The sequence below is a fragment of the Schistocerca serialis genome, chromosome 1, assembly GCF_023864345.2.
Source record: "Schistocerca serialis cubense isolate TAMUIC-IGC-003099 chromosome 1, iqSchSeri2.2, whole genome shotgun sequence".
Classification (NCBI taxonomy): domain Eukaryota; kingdom Metazoa; phylum Arthropoda; class Insecta; order Orthoptera; family Acrididae; genus Schistocerca; species Schistocerca serialis.
In genome coordinates, this window is record NC_064638.1 from 697295960 (window position 1) to 697308284 (window position 12325).

The window sequence follows — 12325 nt, forward strand, 5'->3', positions numbered from 1 at the left end:
GCTTTCTTGTATCCCCGTGTTTTTTCATCATCTCCTTGACGCACATTTTCCTTTCTAGCGGGGCCAGAATTTTTCATGGTGGAAACTCAACATTCTCAGAAATAAGTTCAGCTGGTCTGTGATTAAACATAATTTCACATGGTGAAAAACCTGTTGAAGAATGTTGCAAGCTGTTCATAATATCCTCAAAATCACTGACATGATGTATCCAACTGGTATGGTTCTTACTACAATATGTTCTAAACAGTCTTCCAATCTCTTTCTCATATTTTCTGCAGGGTTACTCGATGGATGGTACACTGAAGTTAGAATATGCCTTATTTTAGTGTGAGCAACAAAATCTTTCCAAGCTTGTGATGTAAACGGAGAACTATTGTTAGATAAAATTGTTTTAGGAATACCCACATGCTGAAAATATGTGTTTTCAAACTAAGAGATGATTTACTTATTGGTAGCTTTCTTAAGAGGAAACAGCTTTATGAAGTTCAAAAATACATCAGCCACCACAAAAACATAACAGAATCCATTCTTACATTTAGGCAAAGGTCCATAAATGTCCACAGACACGAGATCTAGGTTACTACTAGGCAGTATGTTTTGCATTTGGCCTCTAATTATTTGGTTACTTACCTTCACTCTTTGACATCTGTCACAGCTGGAAATCTTCTTTTTGACACTCCTTCCTGTGTTATAAAAACAGATGTTTTCCTGAATCTTTTGTGTGCATTTGGCTTATCCACAATGATCAAAACTCTCATGAGTATAAGTAATTAAAGTATCAATACATTGTTCCAGCCAACATAGTTTCCCACCCTCCAAGTCAGTCTTATGCCTTCTGAACAAAATACCCTTGTGTACCTTGTAATATTGTTCTGTCTTGATTTGATGAAACTGAAAGTGATCTCTTACATGAAGTGTCTGACAACAGAGGATATGTTTCAGATTTTGGGTGTCCGTATTTTAAAATTAAGATTGATCAGTGGGAAGGTAACTGTTTGATTGATACAGGTAGCCCGATTTGTGGTATATCTGAACAATTTAGAGACAAGATCCAGTATAGTAAGAATTTTGTGGAAATGCCCCTTATAGGTGTAAAGATAAGAGGAGCTACAGGTAAGCAAAGCGAATTGGTAAACTCTCAAATACTTTTACCTTTTAGTATAGAAGACAAGACCTTTGAACATGAATACTTTGTGATCCCTAGTTTAGTAGAAAATATAATTCTCGGTATACATTGATTAGTGGAAGTTGAGGCTTGTTTCAGATGGAATGCTAAAGAATTGTTTATTTTGGAACCTAAAAGTAATACTTATGTGGAAACTAATTTCTGTATTTTAAACTGTGGGAAAAGTTGTAAATATTTGCAAAACATTGTGAACAAAGTTGAGTACCAGGTGTTTGATGACAATATAGATTTTGAAGAGACTGAGGATCGGTATTTTGAAAGTGTAGTAGGTTCTAAAGTAAGGGAAGCTACAACTCTTAATGACGGACAAAAGGAACAACTTAAGAATTTGTTATTGGAGTTTAGAAATGTGTTTAGTGAAAGACCAGGTAAAGTGAAAGGCTACCAGTGCATACTTTACCTTAGAGATAATCAACCTTTATTTCTCAAGCCATATAATATACCATTTTGAAGAAGGGAAGATGTTGAGAAAGAAATTCAGAAAATGGAAACATAGGATGTAATTGAGAGAAGTAGGAGTGCTTACAATAATCCTTTAGTTGTGGTAAGTAACTGAAATGGTGGAGTGAGAATTGTTTGGGACTCTAGACATCATAATCAGTTTCTTATCAGAGAGAATGACCATCCTGAGAACACAAGATGAGCTGTTACACAATTTTGATTATATAAAGTACATGAGTAGTTTTGACTTGACCTCTGGATTTCACCAGATCACACTTGAAATTAATTCTAGATAGTACATAGCAGTTTTGTATGGAGGTAGGTGTTTCCAATACTGTGTGGTGCCACTTGGGCTAAATGTATCTGTAGCTGAATTCATAAGAGCTATGGATTCTGCCTTGGGAAGTGAAGTGAGTTCAAAATTAATTGTGTATGTTGATGAGATTTTGGTCACTGAAAAGACTTGTGAAAAACATTTGGATCTGTTAAGAGATGTGTTTTCAAAGTTGGAATCAGGAGGTATGACTCTGAAAATAGGTAAGTGTAATTTGGCGAGGAAGAAGTTAAATTTTTAGGACATGTTATATCTGAGAAAGGAATTGCACCTTACATATAGAAGCTTAATGCTGTTACTAATATTCCTACTCCCCGCAACAAAAAGCAGCTTAAATAACTTTTTGGGTTAACTGGATTTTATAAAATAATTTGTAGCAGACAAGCTTTCAATGCTTCATGCCTGTGTGAACTTTTGAAGAAGAATACCATTTGCGATTGGAATCGAGAATATCAGGATGCTTTCCATGAGATCAAAGGAGACTTGTGTCAGAGTCAGATATTGTTCAGACCAGATTTCTCTCTCTTTGTATTATGACTGTTAGTAGTGATGTTGGTTTGAGTGCTTATTTATTTCGGGTAGTTGAAGTTGATGGTGTTATTAAACATAGATCTCTTGCATTTGCTAGTAGAGTATTCCAGGAACATGAAAAGACATACACTGTAACTGAGAAAGAACTTTCGGCTGTACATTGGGCGTTCAACTAGTTTCAAAATTATCTACTAGATCACAAAGCTATTATCTATACTGACCACAAAGCATTATGGTGTCTCTAGGTGTGTAGGCTGTACCATAAAAGAATTACTCATTAGGCCTTGTTTTTACAGCAGTTCAATTATGAAATCAGGTACATTAAGGGCACAGACAATGTAGTTGCTGATGATGCTTTGTCTATGCTTTCTTCAGGGAGTGAATCGTTAACAACTTTGGAGCAGGAGAGGAAAAAAGAGTTTAAAGTTGTGTACTTCAGTGGTGTGAAAGAGGAAAAAGAGATCTTGAAAATTAGCAAATGCAGGTATCAAAATCATGATGAAATTTATAAATTGGTTAAAAGCATGTTGGGTAATAGAGGGGAAGAAAGTACTGTAACTATCTTTACAAGGTTTTATCAACTTTATTGGTATCCTAGAATTACTTTGGTTACTCGTGTTGTCAGGTAAAGATTGAACACAATGAATGGAGTGTATGCACAACTAACATCACTTGTTACAGAAGGAACACAAGACACATTGCTGTCAATATTACACTTGCTGCTTAGATCTTCTTTCACTTCATTTCACCAATTTGGATACAAATTTTGGCTAACCACAGCTAACTTATTCCAGAATGCACATTTATCTATGTTATCATTAATCTGCTCCCAAACAAACTTCAAAACGTTTTCACCTTTATTCTCTACACTACAGATAACTCACCTTTACTGTTTGGATCATTACTCTGCATGAAATTAATAGAAAACTGATTTGACTGGACTGATATTCCATGATTTTTCACTTACAGTATCACATACATTACTTATCTTACCTGTATTGCCAACATCATTCACAAATAACTCTGAAACTTCACTATTCTTAAACTCCACAAATACCTGATGCTCATCATCATCGTATCCCTCCAAAATTACTTCATCAACAACATCATTAACAACTTTAGTCTCATCTCCATCAAAGTCACTTATCTCACCTACATACATTTGCAATAAGCCACCAGTCTCAGACTTACCAAACTCATTTATTTCACAGCCCTCATTCACATCTACATAAAAAATATCACTTAGTGCAGATCCAATACAGTCATCACCTGATTTACATACGTCAATTACACTGTTTACGAACCAAGAGAATAAAACATTAGTACACACTACCTAAAAATTCTCCCTACTCTCACATTCAGGATGTGATTAGCACCTACATTAATATAACTAAACATAGTATCCCTAAATTTTGATCAAAACACAAATGAGCAATTTGATATTATTTCGGTTCAACTTCAGATACATGTTCCATATCATTAACACTATTATTATTGTCTAATTGCAAGTGTAACTTGGGGGTCCTGTTCTTGTGGTGTTTCCTCGCCCCAAAGCTGTGGATCTTCACTGCAGCGAACTGCTGTTTCCCGAGTAGTTACTTCTATGAGTGTTTCTTCTATTAAATTGCCCATGGTTATCCCCATTATTGCTTTCCTGCTGACATTCAAAATTTCTCTCTCTCTATTAACATTTTGATCCTGGTAGAAGTTACCATTATCTCTGTTTCTGTAAATATTCCCATTGTGGTTTCTATTGTTCTGATTGTTATGACATATACTTATTTTTACTGTCCCATCCGACCTATCAAGATATTGTAAAAATTGCTCAAGACAATCGCCAGGTCCATGTACTGAATCCTATTGCTACCTTTCTGGTAATCTCCTTTCAAGTGCATCAATCCTAGGTCATTTCGTCAAATGGTTTGTCAAGGCATTTTAATTTTTGAAGTTGATTCTTGCAAAACTCTTTGAAAGTACTGTGCCTATTTCTATTATTAGGACCATTCAAAAATTCGCTTTTAATTCTCCCCTGTTCAGCTTTCGACTGAAATTTATTTAAAAAACTTTTTTTTCAAAACTTTGATATGTTTCCCACTGACTTAATTTTAAATTTACCCATGATAGAGCTTCACCTTTAAGACATCTTTTAACAAATTTAATTTTTCGATTGTCTTTCATGCATGGCACAAAACTATCTCTACAGTGGTGCAGAAAATCCACTGGGTGTAAATTGTCTGATGCAAAACTTTTGATAAGAGTGTTGGACCACGCCATACCATTGTTTGAATACAGATTTTTGTGACTGCAATTTTCCTGAACTGCTGAAATTTTTGATCTAAAACATTTACATTTGTTTGCATATTGCTTTCACCATTTAAACTTTTTTGGTCCAAACTGGTGATATTTTGTTCCATTTTTTGTGCTTCGGCCTACTGGTCAACTCCAACATAATTAACATTGTTCGATTGTCTTGCCGATTCACTTACTAGCTCATTTTACAAAACAATAAATTTATTTTCTAAAATATCAGCTTTTTCATTCACACTTTTTAACCCCTCTAACAACCCATTTCTTAGCTCTGAAATCTGATTACTAAGTTGGTCCATTTACTCTTTCACCCTGTCCATTTTACTATTGTTTTCAGTTCTTATTTCATTTAACTGATCATTAACTGCACTAAATTTGCTATTGTTATTTGTCTTCATTTCCTCTTGTTTTGCCAAAATTAATTTACTGTTTCTTTGCTGACTACAATTTCACTTGGCTCAAACATGTCCTGACTGTACCCTACAGCTTTCACTCCTACATCACTCCTCCCCTCATCTCAATTCATTTTATTAACAAACAAATTAATGTCACAAATAACGTGTGCTTAACTTTCCTTTCTGATGTCCCTGGTTGTAGTGTAAAGTCCTCTTTCATTCGCTCCAGTCTGTCATTGTTGGTAGTACATTGTGACCGTTGATATGACTTTATTTGGCAGCCTTCGGTCTTCTTTCTTCGTGTGATTGGAAATCCATTCATATGTAAACTGCAAATGACACAAATCACACTCCCTTCTTTTGCAACAGACAAAACTTCATTATTAGTAAATTGATCTGAGACAATGCCACCACTTGTAATCTGCCCCTCCCTCACATCATTTGTTGAGTGTCACTGTCTTTATGATTAACTCTTTTGATAAGCTTTGAGAGGCGCAAGATTTGCAATAAGCTTTTTACTTATCTTCTTTTCTCATAGTTGGCTCCAGTTCTTCACGTCTAGGGGCTGCTTCTTGAAACTGAAATTGTTGACTTTATAGATTCTCATGGTTCCAATTGATATAATAAATTTCGAAGTAAGACTGCACTATATTTTTTATTTTACTTGAAAATTTTATTCTCTCATATTTTTCTATATCACACTGTCTTTACAATTTCCACGTCAACAAAGCCGAAAATTACATTGTTCTTCCCAAAAATAAAAACATGTCTGATCACATCAGAGGCATTCCACTACTATTTCACTCTGTAGTACTAACTATATTCCAAAGGATTTACAGATTTTCTTCACTATTGAATTTCTATCAACTTATGTTATCATGTTATAAATGAATCCAGAAATTAACATAATAAATAGTGCCAAATTGTGTAAATAATAATAGAAATTTTAAGTGTGGCAAATATTTAATAATTTCAAATGTTTCTAAAAAAGAAAATAATTTCAACTGTACATTCACAGCTAGTACATATTGATTGTAATAAAGAAAATAAAGTAATTTCTTTTTACAGATTTTAGCTTGAATTATAACATATTGTGTACAAAACCATATGAAATACTTTTAGAAAAACAGCTGAGATATTATTAACCTATTCAAAACTCAAAAAAACTATTTTGGTATTGATTACTTCTGTTGAGGAGCTAGAGGAGGGTGTCCCTTTACAAATGGCAATAAAAAATTTCATAAAAAGAATAATTTATTAGCACCCGATACAAATTTAAGTGTTAGGAAGTCTTTTCTGAAGATATTTATCTTGAATGTAGCCTTGTATGGAAGTGAAACATGGATAATAAGCATTCCAAAAAAGAAGAAGATGAAGCTTTTGAAATATCATGGTATAGAAGAATGCTGAAGACTAGATGGGTAGATCGAATACAGATGAGGAGAATCTGAACTGAATTGGGGAAAGAAGAAATTTAGGCACAACTCGATTAAAAGAAGGGACTGGTTAACAAGATATATCTTATGGGGCATAAGATGGCTGCTGCGCGTTAACTACAAATTTATTCTCCTGAAATAATTTGCTGTGAATCGTGGAAGCACAATTATTGGTTAGGCCTCTTAGAGGGGGGGAAAAAAAAAAAACAGACTTCCAGTTGATATTATTACATCATTACACAAGAATCGCAGAGCAGTGGTTGCAAGGGCAGCAGATTTATCTGGCTTCACGCATCACATTGCCAACATGAACTATGGGGTATATGGCAAAGGTGGGAATATTATTTCCACTGATAACAATAGTGGCAATAATCCTGTGGTAAGTGCTACGCTTTGTTTGAACGGTAGAGTAACTGATACTGTAGTAGAAGATGACTCAGTTGGAAGAAAACTGACAAGACAGTAACTAGGACATTCAAAGTTGTGACGAAATACAAGCTTTAGATTTGACGCAAGAGATGGCTCCACAGGCTACTCACAGTAATTTTAATGATGAGGTGAATATATGATAGAAAATAAGATGTGTGTAGATTATTAACCATTGCCAACAGATCCGAACACAGCAGTACTACCACTAGAAAATCTTCCATGGAACTTAAAAGTCCACAGACAACAGTCCATACATAGTGTATTTACACACATAAAAAAAAAGTTTTGCATCACCCGGGTTCCGGAAGTTCTGGAAACTACAGAAAATTTGAAGAAATAATAATATAATCATCATTTCCATCCTTTTTATTGCTCATGTAAACCACATATTGCATGTCGTACCACCATACAGTGAGACCTTCAGAGGTGGTGGTCCATATTGCTGTACACATGGTTACCTCTGATACCCAATAGCATGTCCTCTTGCATTGATGCATGCCTGTATTCATTGTGGCATACTACCCACAAGTTCATCAAGGCACTGTTGGTCCAGATTGTCCCACTCCTCAATGGCGATTCAGCGTAGATCCCCCAGAATGGTTGGTGGCTCATGTTGTCCATAAACAACCCTTTACAGTCTGTCCCAGGCATGTTCAATAGGGCTTATATCTGGAGAACATGCTTGCCACTCTAGTCGAGTGATGTCTTTATCCTGAAAGAAGCCATTCACAAGATGTGCATGATGGGGCGTGAATTGTCGTCCATGAAGACGAATGCCTCGCCAATATACTGCCGATATGATTGCACTGTCAGTCAGAGGATGCCATTCACGTATCGTACAGCAATTATGGTGCCTTCCATGACCACCAGCAGTGTACATCGGCTCCTCATAATGCCACCCCAAAACAGCAGGGAACCACCTCCTTGTTGCACTCGCTGGACAGTGAGTCTAAGGCGTTCAGCCTGACTGGATTGCCTCCAAACACGTCTCCAACAATTGTCCAGTTGAAGGCATATGCGACACTCATCGATGAAGAGAATGTGATGCCACTCCTGGGCGGTCCATTCGGCATATTGCTCGGCCTATCCATAACAGTGCTGCATGGTGTTGTGGTTGCAAAGATGGACCTCGCCATGGACGTTGGGAGTGAAGCTGCGCAGCATGCAGCCTATTGTGCATGGTTTGAGTCGTAACATGACGTCTGTGGCTGCACGAAAAGCATTAATCAACATGGTGACGTTGCTGTCAGGGTTCCTCAGAGCCATAATCCATAGGTTGCGGTCATCCACTGCGGTAGTAGTCTTTGGGCGGCCTGAGCAAGGCATGTCATTGACAGTTTCTGTCTCTGTGTATCTCTTCCATCTCTGAACAACATCACTTTGGTTCGCTCCGAGACGTCTGGACACTTTCTTTGTTGAGAGCTCTTCCTGGCACACAGTAACAATGCGTACAAATACGTACACAATCGAACCGTGGTACTGACCATCTAGGCTTGGTTGAACTGCAGACAACCCAAGCCGTGTACCTCCTTCCTGGTGGAATGACTGAAACTGATTGGCTGTCAGACCCCTTCCATCTAATAGGTGCTGCTCATGCATGATAGTTTACGTCTTTGGGCGAGTTTTATAACATCTCGAACAGTCAAAGGGACTATCCACAGTCAGTGCCTGTCTTCAGGAGTTCTGGGAACCGGGGTGATGCAAAACTTTTTTGGATGTGTAGAAAGCAAAAAAGTTGATTTAGGAAGGATACATCCTATGACATTAGGAAAAATTATTCACAGTCGTATCCCAAGAATCTGTGGCTACATTGTCAGTATCTCACAGGCAGGGAGAAGTCAAATAAAACTGAAGTCAGAACCCCAGCAGCAAATTACTTGCTACAGTCTGAAACAATATCTGAGTGGAATTTTGAGACATATTCCTAACCATTCTGTGTTGGAATGAGCAATTTGAGGTGTATACACAGAACTTCCTGAAGCATAAATTACAGGATTTGTAACTTCTTATGTTTATGTCACTAAAGTAACGCGAAAGTCAAAACGCATCACTCAGAACAATGTATGTCATGTTATAAATTTGCAGACCTGGCTGAAAAACTCCCAACTTAATATTTAATTGGGTTGACTCTCAAATCCTTCTGCAGTATGTGTATACTCATAACACGCACTGTGAACTTACTCCATATGTACGAGCACTGAAATATGTTACGGACATATAGCCAGACAGTGTCATAGTCAATATCGTTGCTGATGACGTGGTGCTCAGTGTACTAGAGAACAGTGGCACAATGCCATAGCAGTGAGGGGCATGAAGCTATGGACAAAAAATGTAAAGTGATCCTATGTAGGCAATGAGTTAATAAAATAGCAGCTCAAAACAACTGGAGCTGTAAAGAGGCTGAGAATTACTTATGCAATGCAACACACTCTCAGGCTGTTCAGTCTTTCCTTGTGACTGCAAATATTAATGTACCTCAAGCTCAACCATATGGACTTACAAAAATTACAAAGGAACTGGAGTCCCTCCAACCCTATGGACTTACAAAAACCACAATCGCAAAGGAATTGGATTCTCTCCCCCAACCACTTCCTCCCCAAAGAGCATCGCCGGGAAGAAAAAGGGTTGTAGTGACTTCGAGTTGTACAGTATAAGATGTATGGCCTGTCAACAAACTGCTAGTCGCATCCACAGAGCAGAATGGCAGGCAGGGAACACATGTATGCCCAGCAAACAAAGGAATCACAGAGGCTATAATTATTCACATCACTTGTTAATAGACCCAAGAGGAAGTTCTGGAAATGTTATCCAAGGTAACACACAATCTACAGCATTAGAACCACAGACTGAATATACTCAGTGTTTCAGTGATCTTCTGGCTGAAAAACTCCACAACTTAATATTTACTTGGGTAGAACAAATATGAAGTGAAGTGAAGAAAACATACAGCTATCATAAATAAATTCGTTGATTGATAATGTACTAATATCAAGTTACAGGGTTTAACATTTTTCAGTAGAAAAGTCACTCTGTTGTTTAAAGTAGAGGACGTTTAGTCAGACAGTTACAGCAGAGCTGTGTAGCTGCCTCAGTAGTATCAGAAACATGGCTCCAGCTGAATAGATAATTTTTAGTCAAAGGCTATACTTCATATAGAGCTGACCGTGATTAAGGAGGAGGAGCAGGAGCAGTTCTGGCCAGAGACAATATAATCCACCAACCAATAACCTTAAATTTTTGTAATTTGCCATTCCAAACTGTGGTTGCTCGGATTGGATTAGGTAATATGTTAATATCTTTTGTATCATTGTACATTCCATCAAAAACTTTGTTATACAAAGATTACTGGAAGGCTTTGTTTTAACAAATAGAACTACTGTGTGTATTATGCCTAGACCATAATGATCACAATGTCAGTAAGGGCTGCACATTTAGTGACAGAATGGGCAAATCCATCTTTGCATTGTTGAATAATATATCTTATAAATTGCTGACTCTAATGAATTACATCTCTCCAATAATGGATATAGCCTCTGAGAGAAAAAGAAATAAGTGTCAGACCTAATGCTATGTCACCTTGTATTACAGTAATGTCTATGTGGCAAGTACTCCAAGATTTTGTAGGATCGGATCATTATCCAGCCCTTACTAAGACTAGATGTGAATGTAGTTGCTATCTGCATACAAACCTCCACTGCTGTATGGAATACTGGGAAAGCAGAGTGGGTATGTTAACAAGCAATTAAGACAATTTCAATATTCCAAAGAGAATGGGGGATATGGAAAATTTGTCTCACTAATTGAACAAGAAGCTAATAGAAGAAATCCTCCCCTAAGAAGCAGCAAAAGAGACAAATAACCAGCAGTTATCTGGTGGAACATTGACTGCTCCAGAACCATAGCAAGGAGATGATTAGCTTTATCGCTATATAGAAAGATATCAATAACAGAAAATTTTTGAGTTATGAGCCAACAGAAGTGATGATAAAAAAGTTTTGAAGGCGTGCAAGAAGGATAGATGGATCCAATACTGTGAGTAGATACGAAAAGTTACTGGCATGACAGAGGGGTGGCAAAAGATCAGATGTCTTAAAAATGAGAAAACTACAAAATTTGCCAAGAAACAAATGCTAGAGAACACACAGAGAACTGCATAAAGATAATGACCCAGCATTATTGATGCATTTTCATTAAGACTATAAAAAGCACAAAGTACTTTCATAAGGTATTCTGCTTAAATCAATGTGTAGTTTAATTCATCAAATATATAATTATCAATCATAAGAAGTCATACTTTCTGAGTGCAGTCGCTGAATTAAACGGTAGTAGCGATATACAGTTTAGATTACCCAGACAAGTCTCAGTTACCTCCTCTCATCGACCTATGTATGCCTTTGAATCAATAGTTTAGTGACATCTCACCAGATCAGTGGTTACCTAAAATATGTTGTATATGGTAAAAATGGATAATGATATACGGAGCAGAAACCGCAAACACCAGCATTTCAAGACAATTTGGATTGTGACTCTCAGGTACAGTTTAGACTGGCAATCATACTACCTCTGCGATCTTCACACAGGTGTGCACAAAGAAGTATTTTCTATTGACAAAGAGTATAACAACAGTACAATAGCTGACTCATGCATTCAGCTTGTGAAATATTGACACTAGCCGATAAACATAACTCTCTAAATGTAATAAGGACAAACATGTGTCATGTTTCAAACAGGCAAACAATTAGAATACAATATGTCTGGTGTGAGTAAGTTTATGAAGTTCAGATAATTATTCATATAGTGTATAATGCCATGAATGAATAAAGTTATGATGGCACAAAAGTAATGAAAGTTCACTAATGTCATCTACAATTCTTCCGCTACCCAAAGGGACTCCAGTGATTAATACTTGTGTAATGATCTTGGCTATATGTGAAGTATATATGTTTATTATCCTTCCATTTGTGACAACAAGCAACTTGTTTCCAAAAGCAGAAGCTGTTGACAGTAAGAAGCCTATACACAATGCAACATAAAAAAAGGATGAATTATTTATAATGTTATAATGGGACACGGTGTATCATACAATTAATAGCTACAGATTCATAATGTATAATATATTACAACTTAACTTGATAACATATGGAAATTCCAAATAGTCTGCTAGAGTGTTGGACAGAGTTGGTGTCTACAACATTTCCAGTAATGTGAGAGTTACCCTTAACATTTATTTCTGTAATACGTTTTTCATTGTTGTGATTTCACACCA